Raw genomic sequence first — 9,451 nt, 5'->3', positions numbered from 1 at the left:
AACCACAACAGCAACACCAGACAAATAAAATATGCCCTTCCAAGTCACACCTCCAGGTACTTAAGTTTTCCAACCAGGGTCTATCTCCTAATAACATATCCAACTGTGGGTCTATCAGTGAATTAATCACTGATTAATATGGAGTTCTCAGGGCCAGGGATTTAGCTCCTGCATAAGTGCCTGCCTGTTAAACATAAGGTTGTGAGTTCAATCTTTGGTACAAAACAAAACAAAATATAGAATCCTTAGGATTTAATCTCATTTTAAACCCCTGCTTCTGAACACAAGAGAACCATAACCAAGAGTGTCGAACACACTGCCTGACAAATTGTTGGGAGCAATATGTGTCTGCCTATCCTGAAACTCAAGAAAATGTTTATCTTTATTTGTTTACTATGGTACTAGGGATTGGACCTGGAGCTCTAAAATAAGCCATATCTTGAACCATTTTATTATTTGAGAAGGGTTTTGCTAAGCTGTCCAGGCTGGCCTCAAACTCACAACCCTGCTGCCTCAGTCTCCAAGTAGCTAGGATTACAGGCATGTGCCACCACCATGTCCAACTGAAAAGAGGTTTTTTTTTTTTTTTTAATTCTTTTTTATTTTCTGTGGTGCTGGAGATTGAATCTTGAGCCTTGAGCATGTTAGGTAAACATTTCACCAATGAGCTACATGCTCAGCCTAAGAATCCTCTCTAAGGAAGATGAATTGTTAGTTTTCTTTGGTCAAAAGAAAATGAAACAATAGATCATTGTTTCAGTCAACTTTCCATTATTGGAACAAAACACCTCAGACAAAAGGAAAGGTTTGTTTTTTCCACAGTTTTGAAATTTCTAGCAGGTGATCTGCAGGCCTGGTTGGCTTGAGCTTGTGGTGAGGTGGTACATTGTGGGGCAATCTGCTGACTCCCTGGTGGCTGGGAAGCAAGGAGAGAGAAAGAGGAGAGACCAAAGTCTCAAGGGTATGTCTAGTGACAGCTGCCTCCTGCTCAGTTCCTTGTCCTAAAGCACTAGCACCTTCCAAGAGGGCCACAAGCTGGTACCAAGCCTTTGGCACATAGGCCTTAAAGAGCAGTCCATAGCTCAAGTGGGCAATTAGCACCTTGGGGCACACAGGACTCTATGGAAAGTATTGCTCGAGAAGCCAGGAAGGGCTGAAAAGGATTCTGGGACTCTTTACTGTGATTTGTAAAATCAGAAGCATATGGTTATGTACTTTTTATTTTAAATTTATTTTTAAGTTGTTTACATTAATTGATGTACATTTTAGGTACAGATAGTGGTCATATTCATCATAAGGAATTTGTACCTGTAGATGATGTATCTTTTTTTCTTCTTTCCAATCAGATTTTATTGGTGCATTTTAGGTACATATAACAATCACATTCATCATAGAGAATCTGCACCTGTGTATGATGTAACTTGTTTATTTTTTTCCCATTCCCCTCTTTACTTCTTGTTTATAAAAGCTTTGTTTCTATTTTATTCTTATTTTCTCTTTTTTCTTTTCCCTTCCTTCCTTTCCCCTTTTTGCTCCCTAGTTTCCCTTCCCAGTTGAAGATTTTTTTCCTATTTCATATTTATTATACATTTTTCTTATTTTCACTTTCAGTTTCTCACATCAGAGAAACAATGTGATACTTACACATGTGTGTCCAGTTTACGTTACTTAAGAGCATGATGGCAAGGTGCATCCATTTTCCTAGGAATGTCTCAAATTTATCCTTCTTTATGATAGAGTAGTAATCAGTTGTATACAAAAAAAATCTTCTTTATCCATTCATTGGTTGATGAGCATTTGGGCTGTTTCCAAGATTTAGCTATTACAAATTGTGATGCTATAAACATCGGTGTGCATATATCACTGTGGTATGATGCTTTTAATTCTTTTTATTTATTTGTTTTAAAGATAGTAAAATCCAACAAAACAAAACAGAACAAAGCCAATCAAAACAATGCAGCAAAATTGGTACAGGAATTTAAAGGAGAATATTAGGAAATAATAGTATTCTATATAATAACAATAGCTATCACAGTATATCTTGTTATTTTCTTTTTGTCTTTTTCCTTTTTATCGGTACCGGGGATCGAACTCACGACTGCCTGCTTGCTGAACTCACGACTGCCTGCTTGCAAGGAAGGCGCTTATGCCGCGAGCTAAATCCCCAGCCCCTTATCTTATTGTTTTCACAATAGTTGTCCATTGCATCAGGTATAGCAAAGTTGAACAAAAACCAAAACATAATAGAACCAATCAAAACAGAATATTGAATAAAACAAAACAATCAGAACAAAGCAAAACTATGAGAACAATATTGAACTCCAAAGACAAGATAAATGTCCCATATTTGCTTTATTGTGTACTGTCATCCTCCTAAGAGATGTTCTGCTGGCCCCTGGCCTGAAAAATCAACCAAACAATATAAGCCTTTAGTAGCTTTATGTACCTTAGTTGCTATCAACTCTGGCTGTCTTCCGAACCAGCTGTTTGCTTGTGGATGTGGGGTGTGGGGATGAAAACATGGTGTCTGATTCTCAGCCTATGTGCTGGTAGGCCCACAAGAGGCACTGACTTTCTCTGGAACCCATGCAGCTTGCACAGCTTACCAGAAAGGATGCTTTTAATTCTTTCTGGAAGATCCCAAGAAGAGAAAGAACTGCATCGAATGGAACCTCTAGTTTTAATTTTTTGATGGATCTCCACACTCATTTCTACAGTGGTTGCACCAGTATTTTTATTTTTAATTTTTTGGTACTAGGGATTGAATCCAAGGCCTCTGAACCACATCCCAGTACTTTCAAAATATTTTTGAGACAGGGTCTAGGTTAGTCACTGAGTTGTCCAGGTTGGGCTTTAATTTATGATCTTTCTGCCTCAGCCTCCCAGAGTACTGGGCTTATAGATGAGTACCACCATCCCTGGCCTGTTCTGCTTTTTTAAAGTTAAAAATAGGAAATCCTAATCTTGATCAAACCCGTAAACTCTGCCATATATTTTTCACCAAGGTTTAGCAAAAATCCTCTTTCTTTTGAGATACAAATTCACTGCAGATTACAAATCTAGTGTAGAGGTGCTGTGTGCCATTCCCTTGTTTCCCATCACAGATCTCTCTTAGGTAACCACCGCGCAGTATCAGAATCAGGGAGCTACCTGTGCACAGTTCTGTGTCATAGTGCACAGTGGAGCTTTCTGTTCCCATCACTGCAATCTCATAGAGAACTATTCTACCTCCACGAAGATCCACTGCAATCTCATAGAGAACTATTCTATCTCCACGAAGATCCCCTTCCTTCCAGTTTGTGGTTATATTCCTTCCCTTTTCATTTTCTCTTCCAATTTTGCTAAGGTAGTTTGGAAGGGTCCAGCGTCTCTCTGTCGTGTTAAGAGGATTAAGGGATGCAGATTTCAGGTGTAACCACTATTGTTGCTGGGTCTGGGACGTCCCCAAAGGCCTGTGTGTTACAGTTTTTCTCCCTAGCCTGGCACTGTAAGATGGTGGCAATTGCAAGTGGTGTGAGATTTGTGCCCTTGAGGGAGAACACAAGGTGCTGATCTCTTTCTTTCTATGTTTTGCTACCTGTGTCCTCTATAAGTACGTTCTTCCTTGCCACAGGCCCAACAGCAACAGGGCCCATCCAGGCATAATGGTGCATGCTTACAATCCCAGCACTCGGGAGATTGAAGCAGGATTACAAGTTCGAGGCAAGCCTGAGCTACATAGTGCATTCAAGACCAACACTGTCTCAAAAAACGAAATCAAAACAGACCAAATCAAAACCAAAAGACAAACACCAAAAACTACTCCCCAAACAACAGACTCAACTTACCGTGGGCTGGAACCTCTGAAACTGTGAATGTAAATTAACTATCTCAGGTATTTTGTTATAGAAACTGAAAGCTGATTAACACACCTGCTCTTGAGTGGGAGAAAGGAGACCTGGGATATATGGTGAAAGTCAGATGAAATTTAGCAACAGGAGCCAACGTGAGGGAACTCCAACAGAGGGAACATCAACATAGAGGAAAAGTTCCTTAATAGACCTCCTAGGTAAGGCTGTAGCTTCTGTTTTATAAAAGCAGTGTCCTTCCACAAGAGAATACAAAAGAGATTGAAACTAACCATGCCAAAAAACAGCTCATTCTAATTTTAACCACTGTATTCTCCAAAAAGGCTTTTGCAATCTGTACCTCTCTTTATGTTTGCTGTAGAAGCAAATTGAAACAGTACTTTGTACTGAGTGTGAAATGTTTTTGGCAAACTATTCTCAGTTTTTCTGAGTATCTGCTTATTCATGGATAACATTAAAAGTTTTTGTTCTCTCTTAAATGGAAAGTAAGAGGACAGTTAGTGTTATGATTTTGGTCTTTCCAAAGCCTTTTTCCAAAGCCTCATGTGTTCCAAGATGGGGTTTCTGGATGGCGACTGTATCATGGGGGCATTATTCGGTGAATTAATCCATTAATGAGTTTCTAGCTGCATGTGTTGCTACGAGGTGGGCTTGGTTAGAAGGGGTTTTTCATGACCCGGAAGGGTATATTCTTGTCCTTGACTTCTCCCTCCTTTCCTCTCTGCTTCCTGGTTACTACAAGGTGAGCTTTCTTTGTTATAGAAAGGGTCTGTCCACCATGTTGTTTCTGCCTTAGAACAACTGTGGACTGAACCCTGTGGAACCATGAGCCCAGTATAAACCTCTCTCTAAATTACACTTGTTAGGTATTTTGGTCCAGTAGGGAGAAAGTGTCTAGTATAGCTAGAATACAGTTCACAGAGGCTAGAATGAACCAAAACAGTTCCTGAGGAGACAGGAAAACTCAGAGTGAAAGGAAAACAGATGATGGGGTTTCTGGAGGTGAGTGCTCAGGCTTGAGTGGACTGGAAAACCCAAGGAAGAATTAAATCTTCTTATGGAACCAAGTGTGAGCAAAGGCTGAACCCAGGAGGCTCTGCAGAGACCCTCTGAGAGAGATTTTGAATACTTTAGTCATCTGTGTTGGACCTCAGTGAACTATGTGCTCTCTGCTTGTGACACAATTTAACATAGAAGACATCCTCTAAGCAGTTTCTGAGTTTATTTCAGGTGACCCTTCGGCTTCCTGCACCTCCTTTTCAGTGCCAGCCTGTTGCTTACCTTTCACATCTGTGGTGCTCTCCTTATCACCACAGGTCCTGCGGCAGTGGGTGCACCAACTCATGGGTTATGAAGTCTGGAAGGATGAGTGCTCCTTGTTAATGACATTTAAGTCACTCACAGATATTCAGGCCTAAAGTGGTCCCTGTACGCTGACAATTACAGCACTTCTCCATATCTTTTTTTTTTTGCTTCGTGGCACTGGGGACAGAACCCAGGATCTTACACATGGCAGACAAACACTATACCACTGAGCTACATCCCAGATTACTTTTATTTTTATTTTGAGACAGGATCTTTGTAAGTTTCCCAGGCTGATCTCAAACTTGCAATTCTCCTACCTCAGCCTTCCAAGTAGCTGAGACTACAGATGTGTGGCACACGCCCGGTTTGCTTCTGTACCTTGAGTGACAGTATTTTTTGTTGCAATAAATTTTAATCCTGCTATAAAAATAACACAGACTAGGTAATTTATAATGAACGGAATTTTTTGGCTCTAAACCCTAAGGTTTGCATTACTCCATGGCATGGGGTGAAGCATCACGTGATGGGAAGGGCAAACCTTATCCTTCTGTCAGGTACTTACCCCCAGCATCACTAACCCACCCCCACGGTACTGTCTTTATCACCCACAGGGCAGAGCTGGTACATGAACTCTGGGGATATATTTGCATCATAGCACATTATGGTGCTACTTTGGTTCATGAATTTAATTCTTTCCATCTCGTTTAATTCTTCAACTTTCTCTCTTTTTTTCCAGTCAAGATAAAACTTATTTATTTAGAGATGTTTTTTCTCTCCATATGGTTGGTTTTAAAAAATTTTTTATTTTAAAGAGAATAAAACCAAACAAAATAAAACATAATGAAGCCAATCAAAACAAAACAGTGAAAGCAATCCACGACTTCAAAACAGGATAGTAGGAAATCAACAGTAGCTACTGTAATGTCTCTTACTTAGTATCTTTCAAAATTGCTGCCCATACCATTAGACATAACAAAATCAAACAAAGCAGAACTCAATAAAAGCAAACAAAATATTGAATAAAACAAAACAATAAAATGGAACAAAACAAAACAAAACAACGAGAACAATATTGGATTTCAAAGTTGAGGCAGAAGGAAATCCCCTATATTTGCTATATTGTATATAATTATTCTCTCAATAGATGCTCAGATTACTGGCTCTAGGCCTGCAAAATCAATCAAACAATACAAGCAGTACGTTGTTTTTGTACCTTAGTTGCTGTCAATTCAGCCTGTCCTCCAAATCAGCCAGAACTGCTCCAAATTGCTTCTGGGGAGGGGAGTGGGGTATGGGGGAGTATGTGGGTGATGTTCTTGTCTCCTAGCCTATGTGCCAGTTGGCTCACGGGAAGGGCAAAATGGCTTCTTGTTTCTCCCCCAGGACTGCATGGCTTCTGCCAGCTCATGGGAAGAGTGAATTTGCTTCTTTCCTTCACTTTTCTTCTTTTCTTTTCTTTTTTTTTTTTCAGCACTAGGGATGGAACCCAGAGCCTTCATAATGAATTATATCTCCAGCCTATTTAAATATTTCTTAAATTTTGATACAGTTTCTTGCTAAATTACTGAATTGCCCAGGTCAGACTTGAAATTGCTGTTCTCCTGCCTCAGCCTCCCAGAGTGCTTAGATTACAGATGTGCACAACCACATCTGGTTTAACTTTTCAGTGTTTGTGTGAGAATGCAGGTATTATATTCTCATTTTATAGATAAATGAACTGAGACTCAGAGAGGGTAAGTAAATTGCTAGGATCTCTGGGCAGAAATTTTCCCGGGAGTTTGATCACAAGATTGATTCTCTGAATCACTGTGCTCACCTGCAGCTCTTGCAGAGATTGTACTTCCCCCACGCCCTCTCCTAGGCCTGGCAGCAGATTGCTTTTCCCTCCCTCTTCTTGAAACCTCTCAGTTTTGAAGCTCAGAGTGCCAAACTGTGTCATCCATGTCTGCTTGTGGTCCTGAGTCATTCCCCTCCCTGCTCAATGATCTTGGTTTCTAATTCCCTAACTTTCTAATACTCTTCCTGTCTTAACTTGGCAATTTCAGAGTCTGTGTAGAGGATTCCCATAAAGCTCTATCCCTGTAGGTCCCTGGAATCTCCTCCAACATTCTCCTCTTCATCCAGTTCCAGATGCATACTTGAGTGGTCATGGTCATGGTAGGTCATGCTTGCGTTATCAACAGCTAGGAACCCCAGTTTCACACAGCCTATTCTCCTGCAGTCACCTCCTATTTTTTGAGATTATTTTTTTTGAGTCTGGGTCTTGTTATGTACTTCAGGCCAGTCTTGAACTCACAGGCTGGCCTTGAATGCTCAGTAATCTTCCTGCCCTAGCCTCTCGAGTGCTGGGATCACAGGCATGCACCACCATGCCTGGTGAGGTTACTTTCCATAGAGCTACACTTCTTATGTTCCACAATACCAGGCACCCAAAACATTAGCTTCCTGTGATTTACTGTATATCAGCCGCTTAGTGCCAGATCTCCTGTTTCCTTAGTTTAGATTCAGTGTACTAACTCTCCTGTGCACACCTGGAGCTCCTACTACTGTGTGTGTGTGTGTGTGTGTGTGTGTGTGTGTGTGTGTGTGGTTGTAGGGATTCAACCCAGGGCTTTCACAAACATCCCCAGTCCTTTGTAATTTTTATTTTAAGATGAATTCTTACCAAATTGCCAAGCTGCCCAGGTTGGATTTGAATTTGTGATCCTCCTGCCTCAGTTTCCCAGTGTGCTGGGATTACAGGCATGGACTGTGTTGCCTGGTTGCCCCGATACAGTGTAAATACACAATGTCTTCAAGCTCTTGCCTTGCCTGTGCCTGTGCTGGTGCAGCTATTCCTGGCTAGGGAAAAACTCACAACTAAGCTCAAACAACTCTCAAAAAGATGAGATTATTTTCAAAAGAACAAACTTTTCACTTTTAATCATAATCAAAAACCTTAAAACAAACCCTTAGTCAGTTCCAAGCTATCAAATTCCCCAGTCCAACTCTAGGAGGAATCCGGGGGATTCACAATTGTGATCCTGGCCTGCACAATTAGTGGTTTGGCAAAACCCAGTCTCAAGATAAAAAGTGAAAAAGGCTGTAGCTGTAGCTTAGTGTGAAGAACCAGGTTCAATCCCCAGTAGTGCCAAAGGGGACAAAAAGCCCTGATCCACTCTGAATCCTGCTTTCTGCTGTGATGATTTCATTCCTTCTCTTTCTTCAAATCCCCAGGCCGTCTGTGTCTCACTCTCAGCCGATGACCTTTCTTTCTCCTTCACCAACACTAATGGAGAAAAGGACCACACTTCCGCCCCACTACCGCTGGCCTACACCATGCCTGTATTCTCTGCTCACTGCCCAGATCCGCCTGTCCCTGACATTTCCCCTCTCTATTGCATAATGTTCCTCAGTGTGTAAACATGTTAGGGTTCCTCTAATCCTAAAACCAGCTCTTCTTGACCAAGTCCTTCCAGTTGTGTACAGTTTCTTCCCTCCCCTCCCTGCCCCTTCTCTCCCCCTCCTTCTCCTCCTCTTCTGTCCCCTCCTCTCCTCTGCTCTCCCCTCTCTCCTCTCTGTCCTGTGCAGTGCTGGGCGTGGAACCCACTGTATCCTAGACAAGTGTTCTACCACTGAGCTACACTCCTGGACTGGCTCATCCTGTTTCTTGTTCTCTTTGGCAGCAAGCTCCTTAAAACAAGTGAGGATACAGGATTCTGTATCCATTTCCTCTTCTCTCTATCTCACATGAACCCCAGTCTGGCTAATCCCCATGTCATTCCACCAAACTGTGGGTCACCAAGGACCAGATCCTCTATTTTCCCCTCCTTGCGGGTGAACTTTCTTTTCTTGGTATTTGAGACACTAGACCTTCTGGGGCTTTCCCTTCGTCCCTTCCTAGCATTTGTCTCAGCTTAAACATCAGGGGCATTTGTGGCAGGACCTTCTGTCTTCTCTTCCCAGTGCCCTGTGGACATGCTGGTGGGATCCCACACTGCTTCCAGATCTAGCAATGGCCAAGTACTGTTCCTTGTAAGAATTTCACGTGTTTTTGTTTTTTTATGCCTCCATCCTGGGTAATTTTTTCCTCAAGCTTTGTCCATGGTTTGTATCAATGTATGTTCCATAAAAAGATGCGTGACAGTGACTTTCCATTTTCACCAATGTGGTATATTATTTATGCTAATTTTATAAGGAAAAAGATAGTGCTCGTTTAAATATTTTCCTTCTTGTGAGTGAAGTTACGCTCCAAAACCCCAAGCCAAATTGTATTTTCTTCTCTGTGAACTATTTAATTGTAGAATATTGGTTTTGTG

The sequence above is a fragment of the Cavia porcellus genome, unplaced genomic scaffold (assembly GCF_034190915.1).
Source record: "Cavia porcellus strain 051 isolate PalLab524CR breed Dunkin Hartley unplaced genomic scaffold, mCavPor4.1 scaffold_27, whole genome shotgun sequence".
Classification (NCBI taxonomy): Eukaryota; Metazoa; Chordata; class Mammalia; order Rodentia; family Caviidae; genus Cavia; species Cavia porcellus.
The sequence above is the reverse complement of the archived record's forward strand: the minus strand, read 5'-3'. Positions refer to the sequence as shown.